This window comes from Nymphalis io, chromosome Z (genome assembly GCF_905147045.1).
Source record: "Nymphalis io chromosome Z, ilAglIoxx1.1, whole genome shotgun sequence".
NCBI lineage: Eukaryota > Metazoa > Arthropoda > Insecta > Lepidoptera > Nymphalidae > Nymphalis > Nymphalis io.
In genome coordinates this window covers 7,114,818-7,138,468 of record NC_065918.1, presented here as the reverse complement: position 1 = coordinate 7,138,468, position 23,651 = coordinate 7,114,818, and the positions used below count along the sequence as shown (strand labels likewise).

Below are 23,651 nucleotides of genomic sequence, written 5' to 3'. Positions count from 1 at the left end.
ACATTATCGATTTGGCGTAGAGTGTTCGAGATGTATTATTATTGTTATTATAAAAATTACTGAATATTGGTGGAATAAAAATCTACTGAGCGTAAAGAATAGCAAAAACAAAAGAAGGCCTTGACAACTACGACGTGTACGCTGCCAGAGCTACTGTCCACAAATAATCGCTAGCTATATAATACGTAAGGGTTACCCATAAAATTATTAACAATTCACCGTTATAGATTTAAAATACTACATATAGAGAGAAAGCACTAGCAAACAGTCAATGTCATTTATTTTAATGAAAAAATCCGATTTATTTTAAAATCAAGCCGATATACATAGCCGATAAAACGAAGCCGCGCATAATTCAAATTTTCACCGTGTCCCCAATAAGCAGTCGTGGCCTAGCGGCTATAGAGCCCGAAGGAAACTATCGTCCATTTGGGCGCGAACATACGTATTAATTGAGGTGGTCATATTCGTACTGGACTAAAGCATGTCTCAGTATAAATATGGCATCTCATTTTATTTATTTTTTGTATTTATCAATTTTGAAATGAAAATAAGTATAATATTTAAGATTAAATATAATATTGATTTCAAATCAATTATTAAGTTATTTTTTATAGTACAATATGAGTGTCTAATATAAAAAATAACAGCATATTAATTAATCGGTAACAAAGTAAATTTCATTGAAAAATCATTTCATCGTCAAAGCGACATGTCTTGGACATAATGTTCAATACATATTATAAAGAAGTTGTTTCTGACTGAATTATGACTACTATGATAACTGAATGTAACAATGTGATATGATAAATCAGTACTACTCAGTGAGGTACTCAAATCTTTCTAAGCTAAAACGAGTATGTCCTACGATATAATGTTATCGCTATATACCCGTATCTGATTTTAATGTGGCTTCGTTGTACAAGATTAAGTTATTTTAAGAAATATATTTAGTGATTTGTGTTCAAATGTTTGTTTAGAATAGAACAAGCGCACACGTAACGTGGAAGCGGTACTTACACGAAGTGATTTGAATTTAGATAAGTTTGGATGACTGTGTGTCATTTGCCGGTTAATTAACTATTATTTTATAAACAAATTCTAAAAAATGTATGTACATGTTCAAGCCTTGCAATATTTATTGGTACTGAAGTATCGGAGATTATTCTTGCGACCATTAGTAGGCAACCAGTATTTATTATTGCTTGTAGCGCTTTAATATTAAATATTTTTGGTACGTTAGCTTTTTACTGAAGTTTGTTAATATTTATACGCGCATAGTCTTTTATCTTTTATATATGTGACTTTAAATAAAGAATTTGAATTACGATCGCATCACAAAAATATTATTTGAATAAAGAACCTCGCCTTATTTTTTGTTTGCACATCGTAGTTTGCGGATGGCGCCATGTTTTATTGTATTGATTTTGTTCGAAACAATTGAACTACGCATGCGCAAAACTGTCTGTTTTTTGCTTAAGCTGTACTCGGAAATTCCAACAGTGTAGAGCAATTTTAGATTCTGTTAACACGTTTATATTAACTTAAAAGTTTTTTTTTTAAAAGTAATGAAAACTTAGTTTTACAAAAAATTAATTTTGAATCTAAATAAAAACAATAATCTGTGCATGTGTGTGTTTTTGTGTTCGCACGAGTTTGCTTCAAGCAGTGCGCAAATGCTGTACGCGGCGGAGACGGTTCAACAAAATAGTTCAGACGATATTTGAAGGTTAGTTATTGATGTCGAATAACTTTTATTTTTATAAATTTTTATAATAAAAATAAATTTTGTTAATATCCATGTTTTTTTCCAAGTATGTTTGAAGCATTATACTTCATATGCGTAAAGAGTAAAGTAAGATGGTTAACTCTTAAAGTTTCTCGCTAAGAGGTTTTAAAAGTATTCAAAAACAGCTGTAGATTTTTTATTTAATATGTTATATTCCAAATTTATGCCCATTTCAAAATTACTGACCTACCACATACTATTCAATTAATTAATTCTGACTTAGACAAAATTTTAAAGTGGAGTCTTTCTTTTGGTCTCAGAGTAAATCCTATTAAAAGCCAGGCTATTATAATTGGCAGTTATAAATTATTACCTCGTGTAGACTATTCTTGTTTGCCATATGTTGTCTTTAACAATACTGTAATATCATTAAGCAGCAAAGTTAAAAATTTAGAAATATATATAGATCAAAATTTCTCATGGATGTCACAAATAAGTGAAGTGAGCAGGAAAATGTTTCACTCAATTGGGTCCATTCGTAGATTACGTAATTTTCTACCTATTCCTACCAAAATAGCGTTAGCTCAAGCCATCCTCCTGCCCATCCTTGATTACGCTGACACCTGCTATCTTGACGTAAGAGAGGAGCAATTAAATAAACTCGAGCGTATTCAAAATCTCTGTATTCGGTTTATGTTCGGACTCCGCAAATTTGACCACATTTCTGAATTTCGCAAAAAACTCGAGTGGCTCCCAATCCGTCTTCGCAGGAATACTCATATTCTTTCTCTTCTTTACTGTATATTTTTTCATCCAAATTCTCCGCACAATCTTAAACACCGTTTTGAATTCCTTAAGGACTCGCACGGCCGCACTCTACGATCTGACGATAATCTAATTCTTAAAATTCCTTCTCACTCTTCTTTTTTTTATACCAATTCTTTCTCTGTCCAAGCAGTTCGCCTATGGAATTCTTTACCACTCCACTTAAGACAATCTCAAACTATTAACACATTTAAAATCCGACTCAAAGCATATTATTTATCTTTATAATTATCAGGGAGTGTTGTTTTATTATCTGCCGCACTTTATTGCTATTTATCATTATCATAATAACATTTTTTTAATGTTTTGTTTTATATATTATGTATGTATGTTTATGTATATATTATTTATTTATATGTATGTATATTTGGCTATAGTACTGTGTATATATATATATTTATTTAAAAAAATAAAAATTGAGATGATTAGTACACTTCCTTACCGCTTTATTTATTTATTTATTTCATGTCCTTCACCCAAAGGTTGTCTGGAAGAGATCGCTCTTTTAGCGATAAGACCGCCTTTTGTACAAAATAGTTTTTTCCTTTGTGTTTGTGTTTAAAATGGTTCTGTAACTCTTTTGGTGTACAATAAAGCATATTCTACTATTCTATTCTAATATTTCCCTTATACTAAACAGACTATTATAATATAAATGCGTAACTAATAACTTTGATTGTCTGTAAACTTATATGAAATCTGACAAATGTAAAATAAATTTAACAACTACTGCTTTGACATCTCTTTACTTACATCAAATTCGAGATGCGCGTGGCAGTTTCGCCATGTAAGGTAGGAGTTAAGGGATACATATTAATCAAACGAATGCCTACACATGACTGTCTTTATTATCATACTTCATATATTAATAGTATCTCATTGTACTATCTACTTATAAGAAATACAATTAATCTGTACGTTCATTAAATTTGCCACTACGCTTTCGGGCAAGGTTCGGAAACTATTATGTAATCTTATAAATGACTGTATTATTTCTATTTCGCTCTAAATACATTATTCAACATTTTTATATAAGCTTATTAATTATCTTTTGCAGGCTTCTTCTGGAGAGGAGGGTGAGAGATTCACGAGTTCAAGAGCAAAAGGGCGTGTTGGTAAATTTATCTTTTTATATAAATCAAACTTACAATGTGCTTCACTCATAATTGTTGTTCAATTTGAAACTCGACCATCTTTATCGAAAAGTATTATTTTAGTGCGTATTAATAATTATTGATTAATTTTGACTTAGTAAACTTTCTAAATTCGTTATACGGTAAAATTAGATTTTTCTGTTTTTTTCTGATATATGCGGAGGAATATGATCGGAGAAATAAGAAGTTATTTTTTATTTTGAAATAGGTAGGGAGACTGTCAAATAGGCTTGATTTTAGGTGGTCACCACCATCCTTAGCTCATGACCCAACAAAGAATAGGCAACTGCGCAGAACATATTATAGTGCACAAGTATTTGCGCTAACAGAGGTTATTTGTTTTTATAAATTGATTCATTTTAATTTTTCAGAAACTGACATCTTAAATTGCCCGTTTTAGTTGATAATTGGAATGGGTGTCTATCATCTCCATCTACATCATTTGCTCCGCAAAGGATGGAAATTACTACCACATGTATGTGTATGTTGTTATTCTTATTTATATGCATTTCCTATTTCTTTGAAATTATATGTTTATCTGCAATTAAAGATATCAAAGTAAAGATGTGTTAATATTTCAGCTCAAAACCTACAAAGCACTAACGAAATTATAGAAACTACGCCTTCAAAGATTGTTATTTCAGCTCGAAAGAAATTTGTGAAGACCACCTATGGTAATTATCTCTACTAATATAATAAATATAAAAGTTATTTTGTCTGTCGTTTTTTTACTTCTTCATACCTAAACTATCGAAATGATTTCGACAAAATTTGGTGCAGATATTACCTGTAGTCCACAGAAGGTATGTATTACTTTTTATCAGTATTTGACACGATATAACCTTAACCATAAATAATTATAAAGGAAAATAAATTAAATAAAGAAAAATTATACAAAGAAAATTATAAAGTAAAAAAACGAATGCAAGATATTTTATATTCTAAACAAAAGCGCAATTTACAAAAGTTGTAAAAAAGTGATAAAAACAAAACAACTTGCATAAGTTGTTTTGACGGAAGCGCAATATCTGCATCTGTAGTGTCATCCAAAGCTTTCGCAGGGATGACTCAATATTATTTAATTCAAATAAAGAGTTGTCATTTAAGTCAGGTTTGGATTGAAAATCATTTGAAGATTCTCTAACTCAATGTAAATATTGTGCAGCAGTGTACATATCACTATGATCTGAAGAACAGTAGAGGTTTTATTTAAGGGGATCTCTTTTACCCAGCACGGGCTACACCGTTTCCACACTCCAAAATATATCTCTATAGTATTTCGAAAAACAATATGACTTTTATTTTAAGCCTCAATTTTAATATAAAAAGAGCTTAATTTTGCTAGTTCACAAGTAAATTTTTGTACGATATGACAAACAAAGCCCAAAACAAAACCCAAAGAAATAAAGCCATCGATGGATTTATTTCTTTGGGTTTTGTTTTGGACCACTGATTCTAAATTAAGAATATTTAGAATTTGAAGAACTGCATCTTTCGAAATTCTATACCTGACACAAAACTCTATCATGTTTTGTAAATAAATTTCCACGTGTGTGCTGCATGGATAAAGTTGCGTGAAAATTATTGGTTCTTTGTAAAAGTTCGACAAATCACGCGGTAGGATATATCTATGTTAATCATCATATCTACATTCATCTATGGATAGTCAATGATGATTCGAGCTGCCTGTTGCCATTATACGTAATCAATAGGGAACAAGCTGGTATTGAGAGGAGCTAGTCCAAAGATGAGAACAGTTCTCCGTATGGAGACGGAGATCGGTTTAGTAGAGCAAAAGACGAAGTAGTGAAGTACCGTGCCTACCGTGATAAAAGGGGGTGCTTGTACCGAAGATTCATTAAGTTATTATCAAGATTTGAATTCGTTGCAAAGAGGGTAGGAAAGAGAACTTATGGAAGTTTCCTTCGACAGCTATGGCAAGAGCAAAAGGTACGACTTCCAGATGGAATTCTGTGAATGTGCTTAAACCTAGTTCTGATAGTTTACTTCTTGAGGATCTGAAGACGGCATTGTAATTCTAATAAGTTGTTGGACTCAATACAAATAAAAAATGCGTTGATCTTTATTTACTACGTGACATAGCTAAGCGAATTATTAGATGAGGAAGTTTTTTTTATTTTTTACTTTTTGCGATTGTACTTAATTTGTTATTACCGTTTGCGAATGTATTTTATTGCGGTAAGAAAATCTTCAATATCATCAAAAGAACCTGACCTAGCTTTATGAAATAAAGACTAAATTAAAGAATATTTTCATAGATAAAGAATAGCTTAATTATGTTAGCCAGCGAAACTAATAATATATTACTAAAACAAATAATTTCATATTATAATAAATATTTATGTCCAAAACGTTTTCTTTTGTTGATAAATATTATAAGCTAACACGCACCAACGCGTCGTCAGGCCAATCCCACCAGCCAGTGCAGACTAAATGAGGCGAAAGGGTCAAATCGCCTTCGGACTTCTGAAGGTAAGGTTTTACCAATTACCAATACGGTAATTACCTGTTTTAGAATGGATGCAATACGAAGACAATGTGCCTCTTGTAATTTTTATATATGTATATCAAGCTTCAATGTACCATAGGTACCCGTGCGTACCTGGGTATGACAATATTCAATAGAGAATAATAATGATGTCGAGAATAATTACTTTCCCCAGGCATACTTATTTTTATATTATGTATGGTAAAAATAATTTCGTTATAAGTCTTTCAAATAATTCGATCATTTGTTCATATTAAATAAACAATTTATGTATTAATCGGCGTATCAGTAGACACATTAGGAGATTCCATCTTATATTATAATTCAAGGGTAATTATAAAGCTAATTAATTAAAATTAAAGGTGATCCCTCGATGATGTTCAACCACGATACGGATGCCCGTTTGACGTTTTCCGCCAGAGTAACATCTACAAAAAGTATGCTTTCACTCTCGTATAAAATTAAATAGTTTAATTGATGGTAGCGCCATAGTCTCGCCGACATATTTATTATTTTGAATTATTATTATTTAACGATTATTAAATATATTTTTTTAAATATAAACAAATGAGTTGTTTGAAGTATTAGACGATTCGAACACATATTAATGGAGTTTGGTTTTACACACGTCACCGGTTTAAACTTTAATCCAATAAAGATGTTAAATTGGGTTTTTTAAACGTCACCTTTTTGTAGTTGTAGTCTTTTGGCTTTATTCTACTACGTATTGCACACCGACGCGACAGGAACTGCCTCATACATTCGCTTGGCTTCACACACGATTGACACGACATTTCTTCTTCAGCAGTATGCTATGCTACGCGGTCTAATTATTTTTATGTTAAATTGAATAAAACAGCACATTATATAACATTTTTATTTATAGGTATACATAAAACAAGAGCCAATAAACACTAACTTAAAATACTTATAGTAAGGTCATATAAATTAGTCAGTTATAGTAGTAATAGGCACTAGTAGGTTGATTTATATTAAGTACAACATTAAATTTATATTAAGTACAATACGCGTGGTCTAAGTTGGCAGGTTAGAAATTAGTCGATTAATTACGTTATTATTTACAGCTTATATATAAGAGACTAAGTTCTGGCCAGCCTTTCTAGATTGCGTGTATTATACTAGATTAAAGCTCTGTAAATCTTCCATTGAAATCATCCAACGCGCGTAGAATTGACGTTTCGTCGCAGAAGGAGTAGGCACATTGGCAGGCGGAATCTTGAAAGAGAAAAGATAAAATATATTAATAGAGCTCAATATTTTTTTGGTGGTAGGGATTTTGATCAAGCTCGTCTGGGAAAATACCACTCACTCATCGGTGTAACTAGAGGCACAACGGACAAACATCCTAATTTCCAAGGTTAGTGACGGATTGGCAATGTACGGATTGGTTAATATTTGTCACATGGTCAATGTTTTTGGGAGGAAGTGCCTTACGATTAGGTGGTCTATATGCCAGTACACCTGCATGCCTATAAAAATAACAATAAATTGCAACAATTTTTTCGAATTACTTATAGACTTTACTGTCTATAAATAATTTTTTAAAAGTTTTAGTTTTTCAATAAATTGTATATTAAAAAAAAACAAATACCGTTGAAAGTCGTCGTCGAAGTATGTGTTGCACCATCTCCCAGTTCATCCACTGCGCAGCTTCACTCCCTTCCCCCTCCTTACACCCAATTAAAGGAGGGGGAGGGGTAAGCCTGAAATCGAGAATGATTTTAAATAGGTTGGCAAATATAAAACTATACCTTTAATTGTTTACACGAATTCATATTATGCTTAGAAGTTACTTTAACGAGAAACTCTACTACCATCTTATAAATAATTTTGATCTTTTCAATTTCATAATATTATATTTTGCGATTTTATTACAGAAAATAGCAGTGAAACCAATAGTAATATAAAAGGGTCAGTTAAAATATACACTTACGGTTCTTAAAACCACTGCTAACAAATTATTTTTTTAAACACGTTCTAAATGAAATGAATATAAAATTATGATTTCAAAGTAAATTCTTTTAAAACAAATCACTTACAGAAATAATATAAAAATAATAAATACAGTAAACGTGTTATTCGTATCGAAACAAGGTCTAGAATGCCTGGATCGCCGGGTCCTGATTCCAGTAAGCTAGGAACAGATAGAATTGCGCATGCGTAGCTATATTTCAGTCAATACAAAAGTTTCCACAGACTATATTATAATACGAAATGACACGATTTCTTAGACATGCCACAGATAGTAATCTGCTATTCTAATATTCCAGTTGTAAAACATATCACTATTAAAAAACGCTTAAACTTAAAAAAAGAAAAATATTAAAATGTATTTGGTTGAAAACTATTCAAATTTAATAATATTTTTTAAATATAATGTCTTGATCTGCTCATATTATACATATAAGTAAGTAAGTTAAGTAAGTTTGTATAGCTGTTTAGCGGTGTCTATTGAGTAAGTGGTGTCTACCTAGGCAGCTTGCGAACCAAACACCTAGTTGCCAAATTAATACGTTTGGGAGAGCGCAACATAAGAGGTTACGCGGAGGTCACACGGATCGAGTGCGCAGGCGGTCTGCCATTATCAGTAGTAAATGAAGACTAAAAGTGGACTAATTAATTTAAAAGGTTCTTGAGAAGGCTAAGTACCAATGTTCTGAAGCGAATTTCAATTAATGGTATGTAATAATGTTTAATTTTTATGTATAATTATAGTGTAATTATTTATTTTAATAATTTTATTTTTAATTTGCTCAATTTTCAGAATATAATGCCTTTAATAGACGTTGCAAGATTAATCGATTTAATAGATTAGATCTGTCAAGTCAATTCTGAACTTACGTACGTCACGTACTAGAGGCTAAATTTATAAATGCTCTAATGAGATATGTGTCCATAGTTATAATGATGTCTTCTTTTTTCTCAGATATTTGTTAGTATATATTTCTGAGTTTGATAAAATATAATCTAGAAATAATCCATGATTATTGTTCGAGATTCGTAATTTTTTTTCCTTTAGTACATATCTATAGTGAACCTTGAACTACTCCTTAAAACTTTAAACTATCATGTAGACAGGTACTAGCATGTTAAGCCAAGTTCAAAGCTAACAGAACTGGCGAGCAGCACCATTTGTAATATTACACGAACTATTTGGACCCCCTCATAGCACAACAACTTTTTCACATAAACATGCCAAATATGGCTCATATATTGAGACTTGCAAAATACATATGTGCTCTAATTTTCATAAACACATATTAAACGGTAGCTTAGGTATTAACGTCAACAAAACTCGTCATTTTTATCACTATATGAAAGGAATCCGGGTTTTAAGAAAAGGGGAACATGTGAGCTGGTAAAGAATATAATTTTTTGGAAGTGCGTCAAAGAAAGGAGTTGGCAAATTTCTTCGTGTGCGATAGAATTGATGATCACAGTTAGACGGTGACATCGAGAGCCAAAACACGTAGACTTGTAAAGGAAGGAGGAAGTAGAAATTAGAGAGAATAATTTCTTAAACTCAAGCTTGCCATTATACAGTCGATAGAAAGCGCCCAGCACTTATATCACTCGATGCAATTGTAAAGGCTCGAGGGTGTTTGTGAACTTTACCTCGCCAATAATGCGAACCGCACGTTGCTGCAACCAACCCAAGGTCACCAGTAGGTACTTAGCGGAGCCATCCCAGAGGTGAGAGCAATACTCAATGCAGGACCGTACCTGTGCTTTTACAACAGCCATAGTTATTGTGGTATGAAAAAACACTGGACCTTCAAAACTCCGAGTTTCCGTGAGGCTGTTTTTATAACAGCCTCGATGTAATCACTTGGATTGAGGTCGCACTGAACGTCAATTCCCAGCGTGGCGATTTTGATTTTGTATCTCCAGTGTAGTGCCCTAGAGGGACAAAAGAGGGACAAGAGAGGGAAAAATGGTGATTATTTCGTATGAATTCTAACGTCCTATTGAGTTCAATAACAAGAACCCTCCGCTTCTCCTTAATTTCCGCTCGCCAGGCTACTGCTCGTCCGTGGTATCCCCACTTTCTCCTATAATCTGCACAGCAATGTATGTTGCCCAAGTGAAGAGATATCATAGAAATGCAGAAGAAATAATGTAGGGGATAGCACAGATGTCAAGATCAATTACAATACATGAAGGCTACGCTTATGCAGGAAGTGGGCTATCCAGGTGCAGAACTGAGTAGGGTGACGTAATAATATGCAGAAGGAGGGGTCCTTAAAACAGCTTAAATCAAAAATATAATAATAGAATTGTCATAAAAATTAATATGAATGAGAAATGTCAGTTTACTTACTCGTTCATTGTAATCTAAAATTATTGTGGCTCATTGTATACTGTCAATAATCTGATTAATGAGGTTCTTATTTTGAAATACTAATTCGAGAGAAAAAAGACATGAAATTTGAAACATATAATAAATGTGTACAACAGTAATTTCGAAACAATTATAAAAATACTGATTGTAATAATAAGAAGTGGAAATAAAAAATTATTAAAACATAATAATCTATTAATTTTAATGTGATTTTGTTTCTGACAAATTAAAATCGTTTTCATAAAAGGACCAGGACCAAAGAGTCCGGATCATAGTGATATCACACATGAGAATATGAATGCTGTTAAAATTAATTCATATTGATGTTCACATACGTAAATGTATTTTATACAAATTGTTGCTATGCACTGCCAGGTGCGCAAAAAGTATGCACGGAAAGGTACCGGTTATCGATTTTGTGAAGAATTGGTGGGGGAAATTCAAGGTTAGCATAAATTATTATACAAAAGTATATAACTTTTGCAATAGTTATATAGCTTGAGATAGATGTTATATTAGGTACTTTATAAAAGTGAATATAAATAATAAATTACAGCTAATATACATGTTTGTTTTAAAAAAAATGCAAATCGTGACCTTTGAAGAAGAAAATATATTCTAGTGAATTAAATAATGATAAAATCGTTCATAAGGCAATTGAAGCGACATGAGTAAAGCTCAGTCGGATAAGTTTTATTTTAAAACGTTAATAGAAGCTTTAAAATATGAATGTATTTAAAAACGTACAATAATGTCACCAAAAGAAGTACAATAATAGATTTGAAAAAATAAACAATGAAACGTAAATTTTGAAAATTTTTGTACGGTCTCTCTGCGTATAAGTTTGTTACTTTGTACTCGTGCGCACCTGTACCTTCCGCCTTTGCAGTGTATATTTAAAGTCCCACTTTCACTTATTCTTATTATAGGCTGCCTATCTTGCACTGCATATCAACACGCCAATTGGTTAGCACAGATCGTCAGAACTCAGAACAGTCTAAATCATGCAGCTGCTCCGGTAGCACCCAAACTATGCCGTGCGCACTATTGACGAGAAGAATCCATCCAAATGCCCTTCAAGGAAGGGCAAAGGCGATAAGAGGCAGCCCTGTTATCTGGAGTAAGCTGGTTTTTTCATTGTAAATCTCCGCCGTAACATCCTCAACTGCTGCAGATGAAGCTAAATTTAGGGCTCAATTTAAGCCTTTTCAAAGTCCACTAAAAAAGGAAAGATGTCACTTTAGAGTTCTGTTGCGTGGTTGAGTATGACACGAAGTGCGTGGAATGTGTAACAACGGATCCGGTGAACTTATTACGCTTACAAATATTTTGGAGTGTACATATAGATAGAAGTGAAATAACTATCTAGTTGCTGCAATTACATAGGTTACACTTTTTAGCAAAAGTAACAAGAAGACCAGGTTCCATTCGTCAGGTATAGCTTTTTAGTGTCAGATTTTGTGGATTAGTGGTGTAAGAATAGATGCAGCAGATTCTATTTCAGTCGTGCAACAGTAAGTACTTTTTAACTTTAATATACTGTTTTATGGAGAAATTAAAGAAGATTTTAATTATATTGTTTAATATCGTATACCATATGTATTATTTAATTCATCAAAATATAAGGTTGGTAAATTAATTACTTTTTTATGGTTTGACGTCGGTCTATTAAATAATTAAATGTACATATTATAATTACAAATACAATAAAGAAAATATGAAATGCATGGGGAACATAAAACAATGAATATTGTTTGCCCAGGAAATAGTTTTTAACTTTGCTTGATTCATTTGTTCATTACCGTACCCGACTTACCCGCGGGGCAACTGATAAATAAGACGAGGAATAATAATAATATATAAGTTGTTGTTCCTTTACCGCACATATTTTTTGCTGGTACACGTACATAACATAGGTGGTTCTATTTTTCGACGTAAATTCTAGTTAAGTAATTCTTAGTTTAAGATGATGTATTTGAATTGTTCCTGAACGCGTAGAGTATCACTGATAAAATAGTAATACGTCGATAGTTGGAATAAAATGGCCACATTTTTAAAAATCGTTAGAACACATCCTGTTTTTAAGCTATAAGGGTAATTTGCAGCAAGTTGGATCGCCTTCTTTCATCAGCTGCATACCCAGCCAGGGGACTTTTTTGTAATATTTATTTTACTCGTTGCACTTTTTTTAAGTACCATTATACAGATTTGAATAATTATCTAATAATTGTTAAGTTAAATTAAATTTTCGAAAAACCTTTTGACAGTTATCAATTGTTTTCTTTATTTTTATTAAAAAAAACGCACCGGCGTATAAGCGCCGGCAAAGTGATTCCAGCCTTTCCACCTTGGGTAGGAGGCGGCTCAAGGCAACAATAGCTATTGAGCTTCGGGCCCAGTTGGACTAAATTCTGCCTGCTGTATCTGGGCTTTCAGCTCTACTACATAATAGCCGAGACCGACTACGCCCTTTCTAAAAAAATATGTAACATGCTAGGTAGCAAAGGTATATGTAAAAAAGATATGTTCATCTCGGTAAAGTTTAATTTAGAATTAGTAATATCCGATTAGAACCGAAATAAATATATACAACTTATGACATAATTAAGATGTACGACAATAAATATTTGACAATCGGAAATACATTCAAATGCAGTCTAAGCAACATATATTTATATTAATCTATCCAAATAATTTAATTTTTCTAAGAATATTAACGATCCAAATTAACACATGACACATAGGTAGATATTAAGTATGTCTACAACAATAAAAAATAAACAATGCAACTACTGGTGGTAGTAGGGCTTTGTGCAAGCTCATCTGGGTAGGTACAGCAGTACTTAGTATTGTTGTGAAGTAGTTTGAAGGGTGAGTGAACCAGTGTTATTATAGGCACGAAGGACACATCTTGCACCCAAGGTAGGTGGCGCTTTGACGATGTAAGCGATGGTTAACATTTCAAACAACTAACTTACACACAATCTAGCAATTTTAGCTTTTGATGAAATTACAACAAAATAATAAGTTGTTAGCTAGTAAGTATGTTAAACTACAATTAAGTATGTAACAATTGAAGTGACATTCAAATACTGTGTTATGTATAATAAACTATATTTGTGTGCATGTATAACAAAAACAAATATTAAATTCACTCACATGCATAAAATATTTTGTAATAAGCTTTCCGGATTCTGTTATAATTGATTAGCACTGTAACGGAGAGATACATATCCGGTCTTCGAGCTAATGCAACAGAAACTCTTGAGCACAGGGAGGCCTTGGTAGAACGCATCAATTTGATATTGGAAGTGGTATCGGATTGGGGTGATGATAATCAAGTCAAATTTAATCCTACCAAGACTCAAGCGTGTTTGTTCACCGCCAAGAGGATTCCATTTCCCCTGACTCTGACTTTCCGAAATGTATCTGTACCCATCACCGACAGTATTGAGATTCTAGGAGTTACCTTAACATATAAACTCAACTTTGGGCAATGCATTGAATCCAAAGCTAAAACTGCTGGCAAAAACTTGGTATCCTCATTATTGAGGAGTACTGTTATCTTTGCAGCTAATGGTCATCTTTGCGATTTTTAAGGGCCTTTAAATTATACTCTTTATTGAAACTTACTTGAAATACTCAATAATTTGGTACTTTGCTTTAAGTTAAGTAAATCCTACATTCCAAACCTTCATTCCAAAATAACGTTGCGTTAAACAAATAACTTATCTAAGTTGCTTACGCTTAAACTTATATTATATATTGAATCTTTTAAATTAATGAAATAATAAAAAAATGTCTAAAACATGTAGACAACGCCCAATCGAGGTCAGTGGAGGGTGGTGTAGGCAGACCTGTTTCTCCAGACTCATACCAAAATAGGGAGATGCATCTGCTTTACTAAAATGTACTCAAGCTTTCTATGATATTGCATATAAGTTCGTCTCTCTTTCGCGTGCTTGGGGAGGTACGCAACGTGATGCATGCATATTAAAAACAACCAATCAACGATCAGCTAGCGAGAATATGTAGGTACACTAGATATGGGGATAGTATTGATTTATTTGAAACCTGGAAGAGGTCACCCTCAAAAGAGCAGAGCGTGGCATTTTCCACAGTGGTGACAGACTACGAGCATTCTGTATTAACAATGACATTGGTTAATTTTTATTCCATATCTACTATATCAATGAGTAACGAAGCGACACGTGACGGAAGTCATGACTCAAAATCGATTAACAAAGATGTGATAAAGTGTAAATAAAACTCTTATATTGCTGAAGCGTATTGTTTGAATTAGTACTGACATAGCTAAATACATATAAATGAAATAAAAAAAAACATAAGTTACAAACTTAATATGTTATTGCCATAATCTTATTTAATATAATTTTCTTAAAGAATAACATTATCTTATAAAATTTAAGGTTCATATTATTTTAATTAACTTCATTTATTAATTATGGTTACCTTATAGAATAATATTAGAATATTGACTTTTTTTTAAATTAATTAATATAATAATGATTTGAACATATATTTAAATTAGTGCCTAATTAACTTTTTAATAACATGGTGTTTTTGGTAGAATTTATATAAATGTAATATACAGACTAATAGACTAATATATATTAATTATGTAAATTTGTTAAAAGGATTTAATCATTCGCTTTTGTAATTTGAAGACAATTTATTCAGTAATTGGTTCAGTTTATTTGCAATCATTTGTTCGTAGTAATTTTATTTTATACTAGATTTCGTTTGTTCACTTTACCCCTGTTTTCCCGTGAGGCGGACGAGCAAATGGGCCACCTGATGGTAAGTGGTCACCACCCATAGACATTAGCGATCCAAGAAATAATAACCTTACCTTGCCAATGCGCCACTAATTTTACCGTAACAATAAATGGAAATGCCTTAATCGCAAAATGGAAACAATTTACTTAAATATTAATTTATGATTAATTATGGCTTATAAAAATATGTTATAAAATACTGTCTGAAATATTAAAAAAAGTTTATTTAAAAAAGGAAACGTTTTGGACTGTTATAAATCAGTAATAACTTTTTTTATATAGTTCACAAAATAACAACAATACTAACGCATTTTGCGTTTTCATTCACAATACGGTTCAAATATGCTATCAATCTTGTCGGTTGATTCATCAAAATCTATTGGTGTAGTATCTATCCAAAATACCAGTCTCAAAAAAATTATGCACGAACAAAGAAAAAATATATATTCATGACTCAATTTAGTTTTCAATTAAATTTCATCGATATATGTTCAGCTTTAATGATGTACATTTAAGTCTTTGTTTGATAAATAATAGCCTAATGTACTATTATAATGCGCGATTTTAGCTTTACATTCAATAGACTTAAATCTACTGACTTAAATCACCGCATCATTTGAAATAGACTTACAAAGACCAAGACAGTAAAATATTTATAATAATCGAAACACCTTTATTTGTATGATTAGTCCAGTGAAAAAATATTTAGTTTTTCGCTGCTACTTAATAATAATTTTAAATATTTTGTATCATTCAAATATGCATCATGTTCACGCTTCCCTATTCAATGTATCGATTTTAATAAAGCTACGCATGCGTAAATCTATCGTATTTACCCTGAACCCCTGAACCCAGACATTCTAGTAGGTACTTATTTTGGCATCGTTAACACGTTTATTTTTGTATAAAATTTATCATCCATTTAACTTAAAACGTGTATGAAAGCAATATTTATTACTAAGCATTGTTATAAGAATACAAAGTGTATATATTGATATAATTATGTATTATGATATATCATAATATGTTAAGTACTTTATACATACATAGTTTTAAAAAGTGGTGAAACCTATTATATAAGGCCTCATTGGCCGTCGTAGAGTTTCGTCTTGAAGTTATATTTTGTGAAGGTTTATTCGAATAAACAGCTGTGAGTATAGTATTTCATTTTCCTGAATTTAAAAACGATTATAAATAATTTTTGATTTCCGGCTTACTCCTCCCTCTTCTTTAATCTGCATACGATGCAACGTATCGGCAAATATGAATAACACTTTTTATCGGTAATTAAAAAAAAAAATTTTTTTTGTAATAATAAAATAATAATTATTAAAATTTTAGTATTTTATTATTATATTAAAATTTAGAATATTGTAAATTAACAACGAATACGTTTCATTATTTCATAGTACATAATTACGTATCAAATAGTCGTTGTCACTGTTTTTTGTCTTCTATCTTTAAAATATAATATAAACATTTTCACAACCACTAAAAATTTAAAAAAAAAATATAACATATATAAATGTTTTATGCATTGCTTACAGTTACCAACCATGAAAACGAATTTGGATAATAATTATGAACATTGTAAGTATTTTCTACGTTTGTCACATATCCTTTCATGCAGTATTAAATTCTGAATCGAAACTTGGATAGCAAATAAAAGATACTGATGGAACAACAGAAAAAAATGTTGAAAAAGTGAAAATGAAAGTGTTGTGTGTGGTTGGCGTGGTTGGTAGATACTTGCCTTTTACACCGAAGGTTGTGGGTTCGATTCCCACCCAGGACAGATATTTAAGTGCATGGATATGTCTGTTTGTCCCGAGTCTAGGTGTAATTATCTTTATAAGTATATATTTACTAAAGAAAAGTAGTATATGTAGTATTTCAGTTGTCTGGTTTCCATAGTACAAGCTCTGCTTAATTTTTGATCAGATCACCGTGTGTGAATAATGTCCCAGGATATTATTATAATTATTATTACAGGGTCTCAAACAGCACCATATCGATGTCGATTGTTTCTGCAATTTATTTGCATCAGCAATGGGTCAGACGATGATCCAGGTCAAAAGCGAGGCTTCTGGGAGGTAATCAACATTTCACATAAATAAGTATGTATACTTTTTTTATTATGTATATAAATATCTTGTATAAGAATTAGGATCCCATAATATAAAACAATTGAACAAATATTAGAATAGTAGATTATCTTGTAATCTTAATCATGACGTTTAAAACTCGAAAGCAAATGGATATGTGAATCACTCAGGTATAAATCTCGAGAGTAGCATTAATATTTAATGTTTTCTTAATATTGTTGTGTTACGGTTTGAAGGGTGTAAGACAGTGTAATTACAAGCATAAGGGAGATAACATCTTGGTTCCCAAGGTTGGCGCATTGGCGATGTAAGGAATGGTTAATACTTCTTACATCACCAATATCTATGGGCGGAGGTTGTCACTTAATCACAACCAGGTGGCAGATTTGACCGTCCGCCTTTATATAACATAAAAAAAATTAAAAAATATGATATCTCAAAAGTATTTAAGACCTCTACGTAAAGGAACTCTGTCGTACCTTAGAAAAAGAATACGTTGTTGTAAAATATGTCAAGTAACTAAACAATATTTTAAAATGTTTACTATATAATTATTATGAAAAGACAGAAATGAGTTGTTGGAGCCAATAGTCCTTTAAATACATTTCTAGTGCCCCGCTTCTGTATTTAAAATGAATTGTCAAGTTAGGGAGTTACTGAATCGAAATTTTTTATATTATAAATATGACTATTTATTCATTTTCAAAATCTTGGTTACCATTAATATTAAAACTGGTTTAAAAACTTTACCTGCATGCCACTTGTTATTATAAATCATTAAAGTTCTAATGACAAATGTTTTTATCATTTTTTTTGTTTAATTACAGGATGAAATGGATTTTTAAGACGGAAGCAGATAAATAATATTATATAACCAGATTTTATATTTATACTAGAAGTATCTACACTTCGACAATTTTATAAAAGTTTTAAGCAATTTTTTTATGTAAATTCTAATATAAGGTTGCTTAAGTCAAATGAGAAATATATGGGAAATACGTTAATAGGTTTGCTAAGAAGAAAAATATATATTTGTACATATAAGTATTGAAGAAATCTGATGAGTTAGTTTTATTAAAGTAACAATATTCTTATTTTATTCATTTAATAAAAATCCCTAATCCGTTAAAATTATTATTTTAAATTTCTTTTTACTGAATTCAAAAAGTTCTTGATAACATTAACACCTGATTTGATATTGGTTCGTGAGGTTTCTAGAGATATCTTAATATTTTAGTCTTAACTTGGAATTATAATTTGCAAAAGTTGTATTATGATTAATTATTACCTTAGGATACGAGACAAATTGTATTTGAATGTACGTATGTAATAACGGTCGATTAAGTTTACATTTTATCTAAGAGAAATAACGAATGGATTCATAATTAGATGAAGTTGATGGGCGACGACACACTGATTTTAGCAAATAACTTCGTATATTTAAGTTATTAATCATTTTTTCTTATTATGAACGCGTAGTAGAAAACTTGAGTAAATAGATCTATGGCTATGGTTTAGGAACGTCTTAATTATTAAATATATAGGTGTAGCGTATAAAAATTCAGTAATTCTTGCGCTGATGGGAAATTTTGGCGTCAGCAATAAAGATGTAAAAATTGCAGTAGTTGTAAATAATTAGTAATATATTATTGCAATTGGGGATGTTTATTTTGATATCCTTGCACTTACAACTTTTGTTTGAATAATAATTACAAAGTTATTAATTCATTTATCTCTTAATATATTTTAATTGTATGTATATTTTAGTATCTTAAACTATTATTGTATATTTGTAATATATAATAGTAATTTATCATAATTATATAGGATGTTTGCAATTAACGTAACGACGAATATAAAATAAAATAAAAGTAGTCATAAATATGTAGTTATAATCATATATTGTAAATAAGTTTAATGTTTTTTTTTAAAGCTGCCTTTGTTAATTTATTATTGAAATTTATATTTCGATATTATTATTAAATTAATAGTTTATCTTTAACTAATATTGAAAAATATATTTTTAATTTTCAGAACTTGATCTAAGCTTAAGATCCTTATCATTTCCACTGCACAGCTTATATCTTTTTTTATTTATATACAAGCGAGTCTACAGAATTCAAAACGTTAAAGAAAATAAATGTCTCGTATTATGGAGACAAAATGTTCCAGAAGTACCATCGATGGCTTTGTCATAATTATATTGTGCTAGTTTCTTGAATTCATCATTTTTATGTTCTATCTATAATAACAATTATTGTATTAATTTTACTATTTTATAAATAATTAAATTATTAATTTATTGTTATTTATATTTATCGTGTTATTTTTTATTTTACTTAGCTTAAAATGAGTCCTTTTACTAATTATAAGTAAGTATCAGTTACATAAACGAAAATAAATTTAATTGAATCGATATAAAACCAAATAAATCTAGTTTAGTCAAATGTAATAAATGGATCTGCCTCAACATCTGATAGTTTATTTACCCACGTTCTTCGATCTACTATTCTGTTGCTTGATACTGATTCACGCTATTGGACATAGTTAATATTGTAAATAAGCAAGCGTACGAACATATTTTTTGTTCTATCAAACTTAGTTTAAGCAAAAATAATCAAATCACTAAAAACTTCATTAATAATTAATAATCGAATCACCTCTTTGTAACCGGAATAGGGCTTTGTGCAAGCCCGTCTGGGTAGGTAACACCCACTCATCAGATCAGATTTTTTAACGCTAAGCAGCTTTACTTAGTATGGTTGCGTTCCTGTTTGAAGGATAAGTGAGCTAGTGTAATTGTACAGGGACATAACATCTTCGTTCCAACGGTTGGTAGCGCATTAGCGATTTAAAAAAAGCTTAATATTTATTACATCGCCAATGTGTATGGGTGGTGGTGATCACATAACATCAGGTGGCCCATTTGCCCGTCCGCCTATCTATAATATAAAAAACATCATATGTATACCACATAGGATGTTTATTTTTATGTTATATTCCTTTTGAGGCTTAAATTACTAAGTTAATCGTAGAGCTCACTCTGGTGCATGCCACATAAAAACTGTCCAAGTGATAAAAGTTCTCACTAAAATCAGTGCCAACTCTGTTCAACGACAGGCAATGGGACTAAAAACTAGATTTCAGAGAACTAGAAGATTTCCTTTCAAATATCATTCTTCTCACATCGAAAATGACGGAGTAGCCATACAAACTTTCAACACCCATTTTACTCTCTTAGAGGGTAGATTTTCGAAAACGCTAAAATTGATGAATCTATTCGTATATGTCGTTTCATGCCTCTAAACTTAAAAATGACGGGTTTCCATACAATCATTCATCCCGTATTTTAACCCTTTAGGGGTGGAATTTCCAGAAATCCTTCCTTCATGGTTGTTAACATCATAAAATGTATCAACCGCTAAAATTTCTAATTCCTGTGATTTAGACCCTGCGTTGATGGATCAGCCAGGAAAAGTCATCAATATGTGTGTATATAACAAAAAAAACGTATGTTTTAAAAATTTTGATAGGCTCAACCGTTTTTGATGAAGAAAAGACTAAACGGAACCTTGAAATACTTCTTATAATAATTTAAAGTTATTGTGATTTAACTATAATAGTTAGATGTATAACTTCGCTGACTTTTTTAGGTATGTAATAATCAGTCCTATAATAATGCAATACATTTTTACACTCACTGATAATTAGCTTTTTAAAATTGGTTTAGTAGTTTTTGAGTTTATCAATTAAAAAGAAACATTCAAAAAACAAAATTTTAACTCTTTATAATATTAGTATAGATAAATAATTACATTTTGCTATACGAAAAGCTATGTTTGAAGACGAAAGTCTTCAACCAATGCGTCTTACCTGCCATGACATACGGTGCCGAAACGTGGACACTAACTGCGGGACTAGTCCACAAATTCAAAGTCGCTCAGCGTGCTATGGAGCGAGCTATGCTCGGAGTATCTTTGAAGGATAAGATCAGAAATGAGATTATCCGGAAAAGAACCGGAGTCACCGACATAGCTTGCAAAATTAGCAGGCTGAAGTGGCAGTGGGCTGGTCACGTATGTCGTAGGACCGATGGCCGTTGGAGCAGACGAGTCCTAGAGTGGAGACCGCGAATCGGCAAGCGCAGCGTAGGGCGCCCTCCAGCCAGGTGGACCGACGACCTTAAGAAGGTGGCGGGCACCAACTGGATGCGGAAGGCGGAGGACAGGGAGCTTTGGCGCACCTAGGGAGAGGCCTATGTTCAGCAGTGGACAACGATTGGCTGTTGATGATACGAAAAGCTACCTACTAATAGGGAGTCCAATTTTTTTTTTTTTTTTTTTTTTCGAGCAGGATAGGCATTTACGCCTGCCGCCCGGACACGACCGGGACAGGTATGTGGGACTCACGGGGCAGAAGGCCATCGTCCTACCCACTAAAACCTCCTCGTTTCCTTCTCACCGCATGGTGGCGGGGTTACGGGAACGCGTTAGCACACCACCGCGACCCCACCTGCGGCCGTCGCTTTGGGTGAGCGACCCACCTGTTGTTTTTTATTGAGGTTTTCTCCTCTCGACCCGGCCGGTGAAGGCAAGGCCCTCGGTCCCACCACAGGCTGGCCTGGCCTGGATGGGGAAACGAGTTCGAGAAGGCGGTGACTGAAGTCTGTCCGCCCAGCATCGACACCGAAACTGGACGAACCCGCCTCTCCCTCCTCCTCTACTCCTCTACTCCTGTCTCCGGCAGCCCGAAAGGACTCCAGAGACCAACTCCTCCTCTCTCCGGCGGCCCAAAAGGACCCCGGAGTCCTCCTATTTGCCACGGAGCCGCTCGCTGGTCAACTCTGCGCAACAGAGAAGTCCCAGGAGCGGCCCGCGACACTTCCGCCGCGTCAGTCTCAGCCGCGATCGACAAGCATTCCGGAAAAACATCGGATTGCTGGTCGACCCCGTTGCCCAGGGTACACCACGTGGAGGTGACTGACATGCACCCCTAGTAATAGGGAGTCCCTGTTCTAATTTTTAATTTCTGTTCAACTTTGTGTATTTTTCTATTCTATTCTCTTTTATTCGAGTCTATGACTACATATTTTTTTCGATTTCTACTTTCGATGAAACAAACCAAATAAATAAATATTGTTCTGTTATTGTATGAATTAGTTGTAATCGGTTGAGATCGATTGAGGCAAACCTTAAAAATATAAACAGCGCCATCTATGTTTGTTTTGAGTAACAACACTATAACTAACTTATTGTGTGTTATTGACATTAAATGACGTAACGTAATATTAAATTAAAAATAATCGGAATAAGATATTTTCCTAAGGTAAAATGTATTGCCTATAATATTTTAAGTTAGACCTCCAGTATTGGAAGACATCTGTGAAAATAGCATTTAATTACGTGCAGTAGTTTTTGCGTGATGTGGGTAAAAACATACGGACAGGCAAGAATTCCAAAAAACGTTGTTTTGGCTTCTGTTGGTTTAATGAAAATATTAGTTTTTTCCAATATCTTTTATGTATCGACCTGCTACAATTGAATTATATGTATAGAAGATATCCAGATATTGTTACAGTACGTGTGATATTTTGAAAATAAATTAAACATCAAATGTACTTAAAAGCTTCTAGCATTCAAAACAGTCTACTATAAAAATATAAAAAGCTTGATAAATAATGATCTTATCTTATCGATAACTATAGGAATATAATTTTCGTGTACTATAGACATTTATAAAATAAATTATAATTATTTAAACTTATATTATATATGATAACTTAAAACAAAAAGATAAATATTTGACAATTACTCGGTAGTAACGTATATGGCGATATGCTCCCATAACATATACTACACTCACATTTCTTTTTTTGCCACCCGCTACCTTCGAAGTGCTCTTTTAAAACTCAGCACGCGTCCAAGGCAAGGCCCAGGTTTTTTATGTAACTGGACATTAGGACGTTTGAATTACCAATGCAGACGTGTGAGTCGGAAGAAAAGAATATACTCTGACTTGAGAAGAACCGGCAAAAGAAAGACAGCGACTTTTTTGTCAGATCTTGTAATTGTTTACAAATTTTAGGTAAAACATAAAAATAGCCAAGAGGCAGTCGTTTCATTCTCAAGGTCATCATGAACTACCTATTGAAATTAACTAATTAATTA

General features: G+C 32.3%; 2 long non-coding RNA genes across 2 annotated transcripts; both read left to right on the top strand.

Annotated features, from left to right (window-relative positions):
- The first annotated feature begins 1,585 nt into the window (after positions 1-1,585).
- On the top strand, positions 1,586-4,376 carry LOC126780434 (uncharacterized). The gene is made up of 4 exons (XR_007670502.1): positions 1,586-1,729; positions 3,612-3,669; positions 4,080-4,183; positions 4,290-4,376. It is a non-coding gene; the product is annotated as an uncharacterized LOC126780434 (long non-coding RNA).
- A 12,084-nt stretch (positions 4,377-16,460) lies between these two features.
- LOC126780436 (uncharacterized) lies at positions 16,461-18,416 on the top strand. Its single transcript, XR_007670505.1, has 4 exons — positions 16,461-16,529; positions 16,927-16,969; positions 17,372-17,496; positions 18,312-18,416. It is a non-coding gene; the product is annotated as an uncharacterized LOC126780436 (long non-coding RNA).
- The last annotated feature ends 5,235 nt before the right edge of the window (positions 18,417-23,651 follow it).